This window comes from Camellia sinensis, chromosome 2, assembly GCF_055761805.1.
Source record: "Camellia sinensis isolate YWXY chromosome 2, ASM5576180v1, whole genome shotgun sequence".
Classification (NCBI taxonomy): domain Eukaryota; kingdom Viridiplantae; phylum Streptophyta; class Magnoliopsida; order Ericales; family Theaceae; genus Camellia; species Camellia sinensis.
In genome coordinates, this window is record NC_138962.1 from 21,805,435 (window position 1) to 21,824,808 (window position 19,374).

Consider the following 19,374-nt stretch of genomic DNA (forward strand, 5'->3'; position numbering starts at 1 on the left):
TTGCCTTTTTGTTTATTTTGCTGACTTATGCATCGGAGAGGTATCCGGCACATACCCGCCGGCTAGCTCACGTTTGTGTTTTCAGGGAGTAAAACGACAACGTTTGGAGGAGCGCGGACTTGATCAACAGGATTATACAAGAAGGTTTATTTCTTTCTCGTACAATTGGCGCTGTCTGTGGGAATACCAGACAAAGAACAAAACCTCTTGATCAAGTTTTCCTCGCTAGTTGAATGGCGCACAACGAAGATTTGCCACAGTCCGCCATCGACGGACAAACCCCAGAAGGGGGTGGGGGGCGCAAAGGATTGCCCTCTATCCCTCCCATGGCGGACTTAGAGCCCCAGCGAAAGAATCCTCGAAGGGATACAAGGGGGAGGCGGAACAACAGCCCCGTCGCTCTCGCTCGCAAAGTCCTGAAAGGCAAAGGTGAAGAATTAACCCTCAAGCTTTGGAGGATCGCGTAAAAGAGCAAGATGAACTAATAAGGAAGATGGCGGCGGACATGAAGGCCATGAAACGCCAAATCAAGGGAAAAGGGGTGACGATAGGAGAGGGGCGCAAAATCAATACGCCTCCTTGCCACTTAGAAGATCGTGGTAGGCATACCACGCCATCGCAAGCAAAGAGTAGAAGCCTCAGGACAGGCGACACTCAATCAAGGACTTCCAGAACTCGTTACTCCAGGTCTGAGAGAACGAGATCATTGAGGTCTTACACTGAGGGAAGTACCTATCGGCCCTCACATACGCACCAGACATCACCCAGGCAAACGAAGTTGCCTAGATCGTTCGATTTACAAACAGTGCTTGAAGAAAGGGCGCGACAGAAGGAGGATTAGGGCATGCGACCCGCACAGAATTTCAGCCCTTCAGCAGTTGGCTCCTCGGACGCATGGAAGCGTCGAGGTTGGAATGCCAATACCGCACCTTGCCTACGAACCGACAGATAAAGCATTGGCAAGACTACATAGCTCGCCGTTCGTTCCGGCGATTGAGAACGCACCATTACCCTCAGGCTTCATCCAGCCTAAATTTACCACGGACGAAGAGAAGACAAACCCTTACATGCACCTAAGCCACTTTCGCTAGGTTATGGCAGTATACCGGCGGAACGAAACTTTGATGTGCATCCTATTCCCATCCAGCCTTGGCGACCTAGGTTTAACCTGGTTCGAAAGGCTACCAGAAGGCAGCATAGCTTCCTGGGCACAATTAGCGGAGGCGTTCGTGACAAGATTCAGAACGAACACCAAGACGCCAGTGGAGATTGATCAGCTACTCTCCATTGACATGGACGACAAAGAAACATTGAGGTCCTACAACAGTCGCTATTGGGAGACATTCAGCCAGATAGGGGACTGCCCCACCAATCTCGCCATCGCACAATACAAAAGAGGACTTCCAGTCGGAAACAGATTGAGGGATTCGATTACAATGACTCCACCCCTCACGATGGAAGCCTTGATGGAGAGAGTGCACCAACATATTCGAGTGGAGGAGGATGGCGCTCGTGCCAAGGTAAAATCTGGTACGACAGCAACACCAGACAAGAAGACTACAGCGAAGGTAAATACGGTAGAACGTCCAAGCAAGAATGGACGAGGCAAGCGAGACAACGAGATGGACCGAGATAAAAGATGGTTGAGAGTCCGCACTGCCATTTCCACGGTATTCAAGAAACCAATCTACCGAATTCTCAGCGAGATACGTGATGAACCTTTCGTCAAATGGCCAACTAAATTGGGAGAGGCGCAGAAGGACTACAACGAAAGATCTCGGTGCACCTTCCATAAGGAAAAGGGGCACCGCACTGAAAACTGTTCGCCGTTGAGGCAGCATCTGGAGGAGTTAGTGGCAGCTGGTCACCTAGACCGGTACATAGAAGGAGGGACGCAGCTAGCCCCCCAAAACCACGACCACCCAGATGGAACACCGAACGACGCCCCACCTCAAGGCGTGATAAACGTAATACATGGGGTATTTGAGCCTGAGCGAGTATGTGAGCTCAAGGGCATGATAAAGAAGGCTGAGCATTTAAGGGAGGTATTAACTTTGCAGCCCACCATTAAAAAGGGGAAAACAGAGGCCACGAATGTCATGTCTTTTTCAGACAAAGACTTGGAAAGGATATATTGCCCTCACAACGATGCACTGGTCGTCACTTTTCACATCAAGGATTACGACGTCAAGCGAATTTTGATTGACCAAGGAAGCTCATGTGAGATAATGTACTACGAAACTTTCAAACAATTGAAATTGAAGGACAAAGACTTGGCACTCGCCGTATCGCCCCTGATCGGGTTCAACTCAATGCCAGAGTGGCTAGTCAGCAAGATAATCCTCCCAGTCAGAGCAGGAAGCATGACTAAACAAGTGGAATTTTGGGTATTGAAAGTGCCCTCCATTTACAACATAATCTTGGAAAGGACATGGCTGCACGCCATGAGAGCGGTAGCATCAACCTACCATCAAGTAATGCGGTTCCCAACGAAGCCGAAGTAATTGAAGAGGTCTATAGGGATCAAATTATGTCCAAGCAATGCTTCGTCACAGCAAATGGTAGCCGAGCTGCCAAAGGGTTTGTTCAAATGGTGGAAGAGCTCGAAAATAATGAATTATTTGCGGATGTTGGCAAAGCCGCTGAACAGAAGGAAGCGGAAGACTTGGTACAAGTAAGAATAGATGAAAAGAACCCGAAAAAGTTCTTTTTGCTTGGCTCATCTATGTCTAGCACTGAGAGAATAGAGGTCATGGAATTCTTGACCTCTAACATCGAAGTGTTTGCCTGGACGCCATATGACATGCCTGGCATTGACCCAAGCTTCATTTGTCACCAATTGAATGTCCACCCAACTGCTAGACCAATTATACAGCGCACTCGCAGATCGGCACTCCACCATGTCGAGATAGTGGCGAAAGAAGTAGAAAACCTGCTAGAAGCAGGAGCTATCAGAGAGGTGCACTATCCTAGATGGATCTCCAACACAATAGTAGTGCCTAAGAAAAATGAAAAATGGCGTGTCTGTGTGGACTAAAAATGGTTAACAAGGCATGCCCAAAAGACAGCTTTCCTCTTCCACGGATAGACCCACTGGTAGATCTGACGGCAGGATACAACCGTCTTAGCTTCCTTGATGCGTACAGAGGCTACCATCAGATCGCTATGTATGAACCAGACCGGGAGGTCACATCTTTTATAACACTAAGAGGACTTTACTGCTACAAGTTCATGCCCTTTGGCCTAAAGAATGCAGGGGCAACATTCCAACGGATGGTCACCAAGATGTTTGAACCATTGTTAGGTAGAATAATGGAGGCTCACATCGACGACATGGTGGTGAAGAGCAAGGACAAGAGTGACCATCTCAAGGACCTAGGTGAGATGTTTCAGATCCTGAAGAAACACAAGTTATGCCTTAATGCATCTAAGTATGCGTTCGGCGTAGGATCTGACAAATTCCTAGGCTTCCTGGTAACCAACCGAGGCATCGAGGCAGACCCTTTTCAGATCAAAGCAATCCAGGATCTAGAGAGGCCCAACTCAGTAAAAGAAGTACAACATCTCACCGGTATGGCAGCCGCGCTAAATCGGTTCATAAGTCGGTCGTTAGACAGATGTCGACAATTTTTTTAAGCATTGAAGGCCAAGTTTCAGTGGGATGAAGAATGTGACCGTGCCCTGGAAAGTTTAAAAGAATACATGTCTTCTCCACCACTGCTAGTAACCCCAATACCTGGAGAAGGACTATTTTTGTACCTGGCAGTTTCACAGCACGCAATTAGCGCAGTGTTGGTCCGAGCGGAAGGAATCCAACATTTACCTATCTTTTATGTTAGCAAGACATTGCTAGGCGCGAAAACCAGGTACTTACCATTGGAAAAACTGGCCTTAACCTTGATGATGGCATCAAGGAAGTTGTCGCATTACTTTCACGCCCACACCATAATCGTCCTCACAGCTTTCCCATTAAAAGCTTTGTTTGAGAGGGTGAACTTTTTTGGACGAATCTTAAAGTGGGCAGTGGAGTTAGGACAATTTGACATCAAGTTCCAACCTAGAACCGCGATAAAAGCCCAAGCCTTGGCAGACTTTGTCGCAGAATTCACCCCAGGAAGTCATCATATCTGCCCAGTCGACCTGACTGATACCACCGAACTAGGGTTAAAAGTTGACGCCGGAATAACACAACCCCTGGTGCAGGATACCCAGTCAGACCCTAAGGCAGACCAGAATAAAGTAAGGGAGAAAGAAGCAAACCATGCAACACTAAGCAAAAACTCACCAGCAAATGAAGACTTGGTACAATCAGATAATGAGGAGCAAACAGCAAGCATGAACTTTGAAGAAAACACCAGCAACACTCAGGACCCCAAGGCATCATCCGATCCCTCTACCTGTTGGAAGTTATTCGTAGGAGAGATGTGGAAGCTCTTTGTGGATGGAGCATCCAACAGGCACGAAGCAGGACTCGGCATAGTCCTCATCTCACCAGATGGCCTAGTAGTGGAACAAGTAGTCAACCTTGGCTTCCCAGCATCAAACAACGAGACGGAATATGAAGCATTTTTAAGAGGATTGAAATCAGCATCCTACATGAAGGCCACCGAGCTAATGGTTTACAGTGACTCACAGCTGGTGGTAAACCAAATTTCAGGTGACTACGAGGCAAAGGATGACAGGATGGCTAAGTACCAAGAATTAGTTAGAAAAGAGATCAAGAAATTTGTAGTACGGATAGAACAGATTGGTAGGGAAGAGAACAGTAGAGCGGATGAACTAGCAGGCTTTGCTTCAATGGCAGATACATCCGTCCCACATCCGTTATTGATTGACTACTTACCAAGACCAAGCATTGAAGAACCTGAAGTAGAAGAAGTATGTTGCGCCGAACTAGGCCCTTCATAGATGGATCCCATCATAGCATTCTTAAAAGACGGTGTCCTACCGGAAGAGAAGAAAGAGGCCAACAAAATAAGAGCAAAGTCACAGTGATTTTGGCTCTCCCCATCAATGGCCCTGTACAACAAATCCTTCACAGGACCTTATCTAAAGTGTGTCCATCCCAGCAAAGTTAAAGCGTTCTTGTTCAAGATACACGAAGGCGTATGTGGAAGCCACCAAGGAGGAAGATCATTAGCTTACAGAGCCATTTCGCAAGGATATTGGTGGCCATACATGCAAGCAGATTTAGAGAAGTATGTAAAGAGGTGCGAAAAATGTCAGAAGTTCACACACCAAATACACCAGCCAGCCAGAGAACTTCTACCATTAACTAGCCCATGGCCCTTCACAATGTGGGGCTTGGACATAGTAGGGCCACTCCCAACAGCACCCGGCAATAGGATGTTCTTTCTAGCAGCAACAGACTACTTCACGAAGTGGGTGGAGGCAGAAGCACTAGCATCAATAAAGGAGAAAGATGTGAAGAAGTTCGTCTGGCAGAATATCATTACTCGGTTCGGCATACCAAAAGCTCTAATATCAGACAATGGCACCTAGTTCGACGGCAAAATTTTCAGAGGCTTTTGTGAAGAGTACAAGATAGAGTTCTACAATTCTACATCGACTTACCCCCAAGCAAACGGCCAAGCAGAAGCATCAAACAAAGTTGTCTTGGATGGATTAAAGAAAATGCTAGAAAAAGCTAATGGCAAGTGGGCTAAAGAGCTCCCTCATGTTTTATGGGCTTACCGTACCACACCTCGTCGATCCACAGGGGAAACACCTTTTTCCTTGGCTTATGGCATGGAAGCAGTAATCCCATTGGAAGTCGGCCTCCCTACAATCAGAAGTAAAAATTTTGATCCAGACCTAAATGGAGAAGCCATCACCTTAGAGCTCGACCTTGCAGGAGAAAGAAGAGAAAGAACACTGGTTCACATCGCTTCATACCAGCAAGAGTTGTCAAGAAAGTATAACAAAACTGTGCACCCAAGGCAATTTAAGATTAGAGATTGGGCATTGCGCAAAGTAATAGGAAACACCATAGTACCCAGAGATGGCAAGTTGAGGCCCAATTGGGAAGGACCTTAAAAAGTGGTCGGATTAGCAGGAAAAGGGGTATACAACTTGGAAGATAAAGACAACAAAGCCATTCCCAGGCCATGAAACACTGCAAATCTCAAACTATTCTATTTTTAAGCTTTTTGAAGTATTTGTAATTTTTTTTTTCCAATAAAACAAGTAGCTTCTTTTCAGCATAGTTGTTTCACTCTGTAAAAGATTTTGCTTTAGGGAGCTAGGGGCATTGAAAGTATAGTTGGCCGGAAAAACCAACACCCCTCCTAAGCCCAAGATAAGGATCTAGGCTGCAGGATGTTTGGTCGGAATAACCAAACATTTTACTCTAAGTTGGCAGGAAAAACTAACTTAAAAGTTGGCTGAAAAAACCAACACCCCTCCTAAGCCCAGGATAAGGATCCAGGCTGCAGGACGTTTCGTCGGAATAACCAAACACTTCACTCTAGGTTGGTAGGAATAACCAACTTAGAAGTTGGCTGGAAAAACCAACACTTATTGTTCTTCAGCCGAGATAAGGATCTAGGCTGAAGAAGTTGGCTGGAAAAACCAACATTCATTGTTCTTCAAGCCGAGATAAGCATCTAGGCTGAAGAGGTTGGCTGGAAAAACCAAGCACTTATTGTTCTTTAGCCAAGATAAGGATCAAGGCTAAAGAGGTTGGCAGGTATTGCCAGTAAAATTGTAAAGCTAAAACTGAGATATTTACCTCAGCTGGAAAATGTCATACTACATTCAGAATACTTTTGAAAAGTAAAGGCAAACATAAGAAAAAACCGAAATGATAGTTGAAAAACAAAAGAAGCTTTCATTGAAAATTCAAACCAAGTACATAGGAGGGGCCTCAGCCTGGTTACAACTCTTTGTCCAAAAGCAAAAATGAAGAAAAGTACAGAATCAAGCAAAAAGATCATCTAAATCAGCATCAGGCACAATTCGGTCTTCACCCAGGGGTAGCTCGGTTGTGGTAAGCACCCTTTGGTTAGGCTCGGTCGAAGACACCGCATCAGCAGGCAAAGGTGGGATGGAGACTTCTGGAGTGGGGGAGGTAGATTGACGACCGGGCTGAATGTTGTCTACTGGGGCCTCATCCTCATCATTCTCCTCCAAAAATTGTTGCTAAACTGTAGCAGCATATTCTGCCAGTGAGCTAGGTATGAAATATGAAGAAAGATTGAAGACCTTGGTCTCAGGTCCATGACCGAGTTGCGCCACAGCCTCTCTCCACCCGCATTTGAAGAACAGATCCTTCGCAGCCTCGCGCTACTTGATATACAAGGCCTCGCCCTCTTTGAAACCGAGGTTCTCAGCATCCTCCAGCTTTTTCTCAAGCTTGGTTATTTCGGCATTCTTTTTTCCTTCAAGCTTGGCCAGCTCGCGCAAATATTTGTCTTTTATCATGGCTGCAGCCTTTTGTTTGTCCGCTTCAGCCGAGCTAACAAGACCGGTCAGACGACCATTCTCGGTTCGTAGCTCGGCTAGCTGTTTCCTGGCCTTTTCTAGCTCTACGGTTTTTTCAGTTACTTCGGCCATAGCATTCCTTGTTGTTTTTCGAAGCTCCAACACTCGCTTATGAGCAATATGGTTCTTCTGTATGGCCTACAAAAGGATGGAAAGAAACTTTTTTAAGTACGACCGAGTAGAAAGTTGTAAGAATTTGAAAGATAAGCAAGTGAGCTACTTGCCAGCACTATGGATTTCGTGGACGAGCGAAGGGCCTTCAGCTCGGTTAGGTGGTCATGGTGCTCCATGTCAGGTGGAAGGCAAACATTCTTAGCCAGATTGAATGCCATTAGGTGGTCTTTTTCAATGACCACTGAGTCAGTATCCCGTATAGCATGGTTCTGAAAAGTGATTTTTGAAGCCCACTTGGAAGAGTTAGCTCGGTCAGAGCGCTCCGGTCGTGGGCTTCGTGGAGGGCTTGGTGGAGGAATGGTATCCTCTTCATCAACAAGGCGTGGCTCGGTTATGGAAGTCCGAGCACGCTTGTTTGGACGAGATGAAGAGGGTTGATGCGTCTGTAAGGCCACTACGGTCTCTTGGGGTTGGCTTGCTGGTGGTACCTCGGCTTGGTTTGTTTCGGTTAGAAGGGCCCTCACAGCTCGTTTTTTGGCCATCTCTTGCTCAGCGGTTAAAGGGATCAATCTGATTTGGGGCAAGTTTGGGTCCAGTTCGGGAGAGGCTTCCAATAAGAAATCAGTTAGCTTGGTCTTCCATTTGCCACTATATCGGTAGGTCGGTTAAAAGTCCAGTAGCTCGGTCCAACTTCGGCTTGGATATCGCAGGGTGGTGTGAAGTGTATTCAAGTTGGGGTAGCTGTATTGGGACTTGAGGAAGTTCAAATCTGCATAAAAAAGGACAACGGTTAGTGCTGTTTAAGATAAGAAAACTTAGGTAAAGAAAGGCATAGTATGAAGCCGAGGTAACTCTACCGGCTACACCTTTGTTCCAATTTATTCTGTCACCAGGGATCTGGGCCTGATGGTCCTCAAAATTTCTAGATATCCAGAGGAAGTCATCATCGTTTACATCTTTATCCGGGGTCTCCTTTATTATCTTTTCACGCCGGCGTCTTATTCTTAAATAATAGACCCATCCATCTTCGGCGGAGCCAATAGAATATTGATGGAAGAGCTCGGCTAAACCGAGATTAAGGCCAGCTCGGCAGTTTAGCTCGGCAACACCATTTATTATACGGTAAGAATTGATGAAAAGTTGGGTTCGGCAAAGGTTGGTCTGCCTAAGGAATTTATAGAGTAGTGGCTGTACAGGGAATCTTAGTCCGGTTTTTACTATGGATAGAAGGGTAAAAGGAACGAAGTTGTGTTTCCCCATGGTATGATATCCAGGTCGGCTAAAATGAGATGGACATTATCAGGGATGTTATAATCCTTTCGGAATTCGGCCATGGCACCTGGTGAGTTAACTAAGAACCTATACTTTCCCATTTGTGGTTTAAGTTATGAATAAATTAAACTGGAGTGTTAGCGCGGTCGAAGAATGATGCTGAGTAGCTCGGTTGAGCGCTCAAAAGAGTGCCTGGGCAACCTAAGTCTGCAAAGTGAAAAACAAAGGTGTTAAGCACAGATCGTTGGACCGTGCTACAAGAAACAAAGGCGAGATAAATGACGTCCTAGCTCGGGTACATAAAATGCTATCAGTTTTTAGCTCGGTTTGTGCAAGGGACTTTTTAGCCCGGTTGAGCTTTTAGGGCAGCACCCTTAGTTCGGTTTGAACTAAGGGAGCTGGTTTAGCCCCAAGTTTTAGCTCGGTCGATAGTTAAGGCTATTGGGGAAGCAATCTTAGCTCGGTCTGAACTAAGGGAGCTGGTCTAGCCCCAAGTTTTAGCCCGGTCAGCGGTTGAGGTTTTCTAGCACGGTATTGCACAAACTCAGTGCGGTTCGATAGCTTAGTTAAAAGAAGCAATGGGTCCCTAACTTATGGAAACCACAAGTATGGCATAAGTTTTAGTGCGGTTGTTGGTTGTGGCTAGGCTTGCATCTAATACAAACAGTATCCTAGTTCAGTTGATGCATGATTTTGGATCAGATGCAACGTTCTTCAGTTTATTCGTAAGTACCAGTGGTTATATTACAAAGGTTTTTCCAGAAAGTGGAAGCGAAAATAGAGCATACGCTTTGAAAAAACATAAACATGCTTTGTGTTGCAAAGAGATGTGCGAAATCAACAAAGAGGTTGAGTTACTTACAAGAGTAGAGGCAAGTCGATGAAGATCCAAGTTGCAAGAAAAAAGCACGAGCTTTGCGAAAAAAAACAGTGGTTGCAGAAATGAAGGCTTGAACAAGAGAGAAAGTAGAGAGAGAAGAAGGTGAATAGTATTGCGTTTGAAGAATAGGGTTTTTTGTGAAGAATTCGAGTTTAGACGGGACTGTTCAAATGTTACAAAGTACGAAGAACGGCGTGACAGCTTTTCTGGGCCAATAAACGTTTACCACATGTCCTTTGGAATTAGAAGCGATTCAGTTACAGTGATTGAAGAGACGTTTTGACCGAACAGATGGGCAACTCGGTATGGATTTAGCTCGGTTAAAAAGCTAAAGTTTTTAGCTCGGCTGGTAGCAGGTAATCCCTATCATGCTGCGCAGATGGAATTAAGGGGCAATTGAGAGGGTAATTCATATCTAAATTGGGCTGAGCTGAGTAATGGGCCGTTGAGGGCCATAGTAAGAAAGGTTGAGTAAAAAAGGCCTCGAAGTTAGCCCGGTCCGAGAAAATCTTGAAGATTAGTCCGGTCCAAAAGAGCTTTGTAGTTAGCACGGTCACCCTACTCAGCGTTAGCTCGGTCATAACATACTATGGTTAGCTCGGTTGGAACCTTGCTATTTGCTATCTCGGTCTAAGCGCGCCATGGGTGGTACAGGAGAAACCGAGGTAAGAGCAGCGAAAAGAAGAACCAAACTAGATAGTTCGGTCTACTCTGCAACTTAGCATAGCCATGCTTACCTCGGTCATACTGGAATCCAACCATGGTAAAACCATCTCACGTGGTTTGAGCAGTGAGGGGGGTGTTGAAGGATAAGCATTATCTTTCAGGAATGTGATTCCTATGAGGACTCTACATAGAGGAGTAAGAGTCCTACTAGGATTGCGCCACACGGAACCTATAAAAGCTCACAACATCACTTGTGGAGAGGTAACACAATTTTGATTCTCGAATACACAGAGCTTTTGCCTTTTTGTCTATTTTATTGACTTAGGCATCGGAGAGGTATCCGGCACATACTCGCCGGCTAGCTCACGTTTGTGTTTTCAGGGAGTAAAGCGACGACGTTTGGAGGAGCGCGGACTTGATCAACAGGATTATACGAGAAGGTTTATTTCTTTCCCGTACAACTTCATTTTTCTTTTACAAAAGTTTAAAAAAAAAAAAAAAAACTCATCACAAACAAGACTATTTTAACCTTAGATTAAAATAATTAAAAAAATTAAAAAACTAACATCCATCTCAAATGAAACTTTCATGATTAGTTACGTATACGTGAATTTATTTGTAAACCCATTATTGGTACGATTGATGAATTGTACAGATGAAGATAATTTATGACTTATGAGATTATTAGAGGTGCTGCAAAGAGGGGTGACAGATTTTTTAGATCTAACCGTTGGAGATGTTCCAGGACTAGTGGTGGAGATTTGCGGATTTATCTTGGGTGTACATGTGCATGATGTACAATCTACATACATATATATATATATTGAGTTTTTTTAAGAGTTCACATAAATTATTTTATAAAAATGTGTAAATATAAGTAAATTTATAAAAATTTTACAAATTACAAAATTATGTATTCTTACGAATTTATATAAGTAATTTTACAAAAATATATAATTTAATATAAATTCGCATAAGTTATCTTATAAAAATTTTAAAAATCACAAAATTTCATAAATTTTCATGATCTAACATAATTTTACAAAAACGTGTAAATTAACACAAATTCCTCATAAGTGAACTCATAAAAGTTATGAAGAATACAAAATCACGTAAATTTTTACGAACTCACGTAAGTGATCTCACAAAAGGGCATAAGTTGATACAAATTAGGTCTCGTTTGTCAACTATATATTTTAGTTAAAAAGTCACTATAAATTATCACAATGTTGGCTACACATTTTGTGCTAGCCAGTGACAATTCGACGCGTGGCAAAGTGAGGGTAATATGGGGAGACCAGGTAGGTCTTCGATCCTGATCATACACGTGGCAATTAATATTGGTTGTTATAAGATCTGAGTAGTAGCGGATCAACAAAGAGACGTACAGTGACGTGGCTTCAACGGTTGCTCACATTCAAATTCGAATATAAGGGGGAAGCCTAATTGCAAGTGAAGGCGTAGTGGAGCTACTTATAAGGTAGCATGATCAGCGATTACGGAGGAGCAGTTCGACGGTTTAAAGTACAATTCGATGGTTATCTTCGGAAAGTATAAATAGCAGGAAGGACTTCAGAGAAGGGGACGAAGAAAAGATCTAAAGAATGACTTTACATATTCCGGTGTTATTTCCTGTCCTTTCTATTTCTGTACTTTAAGTTCCTGCGCTGCACTTCATTTGTAGGAGTAGTTTTCGAGTATATTGCCGCTGTAATTCTCTACGGAACTTGTAAGTTTTTCATACTAATGAAATGCTTCAGTTTATTTAACTGTTCTTATGCTCAAATTCTCTGAAGTCAAATTACTAGTAAGCCACCAGTAAAAGTCCTCTTTATTGAGGCCGAAAGAACTATAACACAATCGTCTGAATAAGTGTTTGGCAATTACAATTTTGTAAGGACTGATTGATCCTTGCTGGCACGCTCATAATTACAAAAGTAACCTTCGAAAGCCAAAAAGCCAACATATATTTTTGGCACGCCCAGTGGGACCCTTTAAAAAATGGCTAGATGTAGGAGACAAGGAAAAAATGAACGTTTGGAAGAAGGCGTGGAAGGAGAGGTGGAGACATCCAATCCAGAGGATAATGTGATAACACATCCTGTGGAGACTCCTATCCTATCGGAACCTATGGTCGAACAGACCAATACTTCAGAGCAAATACCATTTGTTCGTAATAGTGGACGAGACCAAGGAATTGGACCATCCAGTGTCCCATCTACTCAGCCAGTCAATCTGTGGGGCGGCTTGGTAGATGCCATGGGACAGCAATTAATAAACACAATGGAAAGGTGGGCAGTATCCTTTTTGGATCGAATGAATAACCACCAACCAACGAATGTAAGACACATAGAGGAGGTGAATGTCCCTCAGCAAAGATTGGCTAGAGACAAACAGCCTATGCAAGCTAATGGACATTCTAATGGTCAAACCAGTAATCAGATTCATGAAAGATTACCACCTCAGTCTTGGTACGAACCCATTTCGAGGCCTGTAGCAGGCCAGAATGTCTCCATGTTCAACAGTGAAGCCATGCAAATTGGTGGATCTGGCCCGGTACAAGAGAATGGCATAAGAATGATTCCAAATCCCACATTCGAAGCCATACCTAGCACCAGGGGGTACAATAATCCCTTATTCGAATTTATACTTGGGGGGTTGGAAGGTTTTCCTACAAGTGGAAGGGATACAATACCTGTTCCAGCACCTTTCGTGGGTCCTTTCGCAAGACAAGCTCAAAGAGGTTATCTACAACCCCAACAGCACCCTCTACCACAGGGACAGCCAGTCCCAAATGTACCACCTTATGGACCAAGAGGACCACAAGCACAAGTTTGTCCACCAAATCCTGTGTTTGTTCCCCCAGTGGTGGTTCAGCAGGCGCAAAATATGGTCCCTAGGGACCAGATCACTGAGATAGTTAGGGAGTTGTGTGGACCAATGGCTCGGGTGGTCCAGACCCCTGTGTATAGAAAACCATACCCAGAATGGGTCGATAGGGTACATGAATATCCAAGAGGTTTCAGGATACCAGATTTTGTCCTCTTTCATGGGAACGGAAACCAATCAACAGTAGAACATATTGCTAGGTTTGCCGCTCAATGTGGTGAATTTACCAATCATGACTATATAAAGTTAAGACTATTCCCAAATTCTCTAACTGGAGGAGCATTTGTATGGTATATTAACCTTCCACCTGGCTCCATCCAGACTTGGCAGCAAATGGAAGAGGCATTTCATACCCAATTCTTCCAATCAGAGCCAGAAGTTTCCATGGCAGACTTGGCCAGATTGAAGAGAAGGCTACTCAGTTTATTTCCAGATTTAAGAGGGCTCGAAATAAATGTAGAGTAATTTTGCCAGAAACTGAATTTGTAAGATTGGCCCAAAATGGCCTAGAGTTCAAGCTTCGAAAGAAGTTTGATTCAACAGAGTTTAGAGATTTAGTGGAACTGACTTATAAAGTATCTAGATATGAAGCATTACTAGGAGAGGAACAGGATCGAAATAATGCATCATATAGGACATACTACAAAGATCCTAATTATGAGATTGATGCAGCAGAGATTGTGGGAAAAGAGCCTATGATCTGTGAAGCGTTAATTCATAAAGATACGACAATTGACCAGCAGTTTAAAAAGAAAAATCTCCACAGGAAATATTCTTTCGATTTAACTAAGGCAGATGACATTTTTGATCATTTGCTTGCGGCCAACTTCCTTAAGTTACCAAAAGGTGTTAAAATTCCATCTCTTGATGAACTTAAAGGAAAAATATATTGTAAATGGCATAATTCTTGGTCTCACTCGACTAAAAACTGTGTTGTTTTTCGAGACAGGATCCAAGAACAAATTCGGAAAGGGAGTTTGAAGTTCCCAGCCAAAGCTGAAAAAGCCATGGGGATCGATAGCAATCCATTTCCAGAAATTGGAGAGGTGGAGCCAATGTCATTATGTCAGACTTTCAGAACCTGTCTTTGAAAGAATTGGAGGAAGTCAATGTACAGATGCATGTGGCCAACCAGACAGCAACCAAAAAAGACCTTAGAAGTCCACCAGCTATGGGACGAGATTTCTCACATCAGAGGGAAGACTCTGATGAAGAAGCACTGGATGATGACTCCCTAGAGGCAGCCGTAATGCAACGAATGTGTCCTAGGTGCAGACTGAGTTATAAGTGGTTGAAAGGCCTTCCAGTCGATGGGAAGCAGTATTACAGGAATGTGCAGAGGCGTCCCAAACCAACCAATGCTTATAATAAAAGGCCGTATCCGGCTAATGTTAGGCGACAGCCATTAGTGGTTGAACCTGCAGTTGAGAGAATGCATGCTAAAGGCAAGAGGCCCTTATATGAGTCCAGATCAACTACTATTACAGGTTGGAGAGTAGTCATTCTGAAAGAAGGCTGGAGAAGAGTTCAGGTTTTGGGATCAAAACCAGGAAATGGCCCCTTGGGCCAGCTTCACGAAGGACAGAAAATGATCACCATCATCGAGAACCTGAATCAGGCTCAAAGCTTGGAGACAGGGCCAAACAGTTGTCTTCACAGCCAGCCTCGAAGGTGACCTCGAAAGAAGAAAGAGGCAGTTCCATGTCTGGGTCAGTAAGTTCATGGGTACCTGGAGTCCCAGATTGGTTTGTGATGCAAAACAAACCTAGGGACATGCCTACCCAAAGGAATTTTGGAAATCAAAGTAGGATGGTTAAGCCTCATTTGGTGGTCCCCAACAACTGGGTATTGCTGAAACACCCAAGAACGAGGGAACCAGATGTGGTCCCCGTTATTTCCAGATCACAAAGGAGGAAAATTCAGCGTAGGTACACCCAATACCAGAGAGACCTGAAAGAAAGTGGAGAGAGTTCTTCAATGATCCAGACTGGAGAAAAGAAGAATCGAAAGTCAGACCATAATTCAAAGCCAGTTTCACAAAACGAGGTGGATCGCAGCAGAGAACAGTTGGCCAAGGTTCATTCTGAACTAAAGGTCAGAGAGAAGGAAAGTCTAGCAGGGTTGGAGAAAGCTCTAATGGAGAGTGGTAGCGAAACGGAAGAAGATATTGGCGTAAGTCAGAAGAAAGAAATGGTGGAAGAAGAAATGTTCGAAGCTTTCATGGCTGAGCAAACATTTCTGATTGGAAAACCAGCTGAGGAAAATCATTCGAAGGGACCCGTTACCAATGAAATACTAGAATGCATCATGCAGGATGTTTCTGAGGTAATTGACCAAGGTGACCAAGAGGGGAAACAGGTACAGCCAGCCATCCAGTTTGGCTCGTTTCCCCCAGTATCAGTGAACATGGTACACATACTACCACGGGAATTCCAAGCTGGAGATGAGAATCAAGAGGGGCAGGAAGCTGATCCAATTTCGATCTATAGTGAAGATTCACAAGCTAGTATGGTACAAGATAATTTCGAAATGGTCACCCCAATGGAAGCTGAATGTGAGAGCGAGGAAGTGGTAAGCATTAACCTCTCGTATCCATTCGAGTATCCCTCGAATTCCATGACGCAGCATGTTAAGCCTTTGTACATTAAGGCCTTCTTCGATGGCGTTCAGTTAAACCGAGTCTTGGTGGATAATGGAGCGGCGGTGAACTTATTACCGAAATCCTCCTTGAAGAAATTAGGGAAGAGGAATCCCAGGTTGATCCCAACCAGTACAACCATTGCTGGTTTTGCTGGAGACAAGCAGATGGCCCAGGGAATTCTACCCATCAACCTGAGTGTGGGAACCAAGGACTGCATGACGGCATTTTTCGTCATCGATAGCAATGCGAAGTACAATGCTTTACTTGGTAGAGATTGGATCCACACTAATAAATCTGTGCCTTCCTCCTTGCATCAGAAAATGATAATAGCTCTAGGCAATGGGAAGACGGAGGAAATTAATGCAGATCCTCAACCTTTCATAGCCTGTGCAGATTTCGCAGAAGCCAAGTTATATATTGATGGCGTGGCACCGCTCAGTATACTGATGGAATTCGATGGCTCAGCCGAAGTAACGGCTGATAAGGAAGTAGCACACTTGAAGCAATTAGTCCAGGAGAGTGCTGGTGAAGAGCTAGTGGTTAAAGATGACAATGATGCCTGGTTATAGGCAGCAAGATGAAGCACCAGAAGCCAGGTCTTTGGCTTTAATCAAGTTTTCAATATTGGATATAAAGTCAATAGTCCAGAAAGTTCGAGAGCAGGAGAAAGAAGTCATGACGATTGGCTGCAAGCGGGAGCAGCAACAAGCCAGAGTTTTGACCCTTGATAAATATTGTGCATTGGACATAGAAACAAAAGTCCAAGAAATACAGGAAGAAGAAACCTTGTGGACAGATTTTGTCTATGAGGAGGAGAATAAAGAGGAGGAATCAAAGAGCCTGGAAGCAGAACACAGTAAGGAGATTTCTGCGAAGTCAGAGAAGATCAAAGAAGGAGTTCCAGTAAGTACTCAGATACAAGACCCCTTAGAAGAAATAAATTTAGGGGAAGATTCTGTACAACAACCCATTTATATAAGTGCTTGGTTGAGTTCTCTTGATAGGGACCAGTTATTGGTTATTCTGAGAAGATATAAAGATTGTTTTGCATGGTCATACAATGAACTACCAGGATTGGATAGGTCATTAGTGGAACATAGGCTTCCCATGAAGCCTAACTTCAAGCCATACAAACAAAAACCAAGAAGAATGGGTTCAGAAGTGATCCAGAAAGTCAAGGAAGAAATTCTTAGACTACTCAAGGCAGGCTTTATCAGAACAGTCAGGTATGTTGAATGGCTATCTAATATTGTACCTGTAGTCAAGAAAAATGGCAAAATGAGAGTATGCATTGATTTTAGAAACTTAAATCTGGCAACTCCAAAAGATGAATATCCTATGCCTATAGTAGATCTGTTGGTGGATAGCTCAGCAGGACATCACATTTTATCAATGATGGATGGACACTCAGGCTATAACCAAATCTGCATTGCGGAGGAAGATGTTCACAAGACAGCATTTAGATGCCCTGGGAATATTGGGACCTTCGAATGGGTTAAAATGCCGTTTGGCCTGAAGAATGTAGGGGCCACATATCAGAGAGCTATGAACATTATCTTTCATGACCTTATTGGTGGGTATTTAGAATGTTATATTGACGACATTGTGGTTAAATCCCAATCCATGGAGGAACATTTGTTTCACCTAGAGGCAGCCTTTGAAAGAATGAGAAGGTTCAAATTGAAGCTTAATCCTCTTAAGTGTGCTTTTGGCGTATCATCTGGAAACTTCTTGGGCTATGTAGTACACAAGAAAGGAATACAGATCGACCAGAATAAAGCCAAAGCCATCATTGAAGCCAGACCTCCATCGAGTAAGAAAGAATTACAAAAGTTCCTTGGTCAGGTTAATTTTCTTCGAAGATTCATTTCTAACACTGCAGGGAAAACTAAAATTTTTTTTTCTTTATTAAGGCTGAAGGATGAAGAAGAATTTGTGTGGACAACGGAGCATCAAAGTGCTTTCGATGGAATCAAAGCCTACTTGGCCAACCCTCCAGTACTGATGCCGCCAAATGGCGTTAAGCCTTTGAAGTTGTACATAGCCGCAGCAGAAGATTCATTGGGAGCATTCTTGGCCCAAGACAATAAGGAAGGCAAGAAGCAAGCTGTTTATTACCTTAGTAGGTTTTTAAATTCTTGCGAATGTAAATATTCAGCTGTAGAAAAGCTTTGCCTTGCATTGTATTTTGCTGTAATGAAATTAAGATATTACCTTTTGCCTACAACTGTCTTGGTAATTGTAACCATAGATTTGGTTAAATACATGTTATCTAGACCTATGTTGAGGGGAAGAATTGGCAAATGGGTATTAGCCCTGTCAGAATTTCACTTAGAATATGTGCCCCAAAGGGCAGTGAAAGGACAAGTTTTAGCCAATTTTTTGGCAGACCATCCATCTCAAACAGAGAGTCAAGAAATAATGGAACTCAGTATGGCTAGTGTCGAGCCATGGCAAATGTGGTTCGATGGATCGAAAGCCAATGGCCTAATTGGAATTGGTATAGTAATCAAGTCACCACAAGGAATTGAAACCACGCATGGTTTCAGAATAGATGAAACTGCTTGTTCTAATAATCAAGCTGAATATGAAGCTTTGATAGTAGGATTGGAAATTCTTATTGGATTACAAGTACATGCAGTTGACATATTTGGAGATTCTCAATTGGTCGTTAACCAAGTAAAATGGATTTTCAAGTGTCAAAGTATAAGTATGCTGCCATATTATGTCGTCACATTACATTTGCTCTCTCAATTTGAAATAGTACATGTAACTTATGTCCCGAGATTCTTGAATAATAGAGCTAACGATGTGGCGCAGAAAGCTTCGAATTTCAAGAGTAAAGATGGTACCCATTGGGATGTAAGCCAAACGACATACCAAAAACCTATACCTTCTTTAAGTAAGAGGAACATGGTCCTGAAAATCAATTATAATGATCTGCAGGAACAGGATTGGAGACATCCAATAATACAATACTTGGCTGGCCCATCCTCGAAAGCCAGCAGGAGAGTTAAATTGCAATCTGTGCAATATATCATATACAACAATGATCTCTACAAAAGAGGGGAAGATGGTCTATTGTTAGAATGTTTAGGGCCAAAAGAAGCATTAATAGCTATGACTGAAGTTCACGAAGGTATCTGTGGTGCACATCAGCCTGGTGTAAAAATGAGATGGCTGCTTCGAAGACATTCCTATTATTGGCCGACTATCCTTAAAGATTGCATAGAATATGCAAAGGGCTGCCAGGAATGTCAAAAGCATGGTACAATAAGGCATGTGCCCATAACTGATCTACATGCAGTAGTAAAGCCTTGGCCATTTAGAGGATGGGCCATGGATATGATGGGGAAAATACACCCTCCCTCTTCGAAATATCATTGTTTTATTTTGGTGGCTACTGATTATTTCACCAAATGGGTCGAAG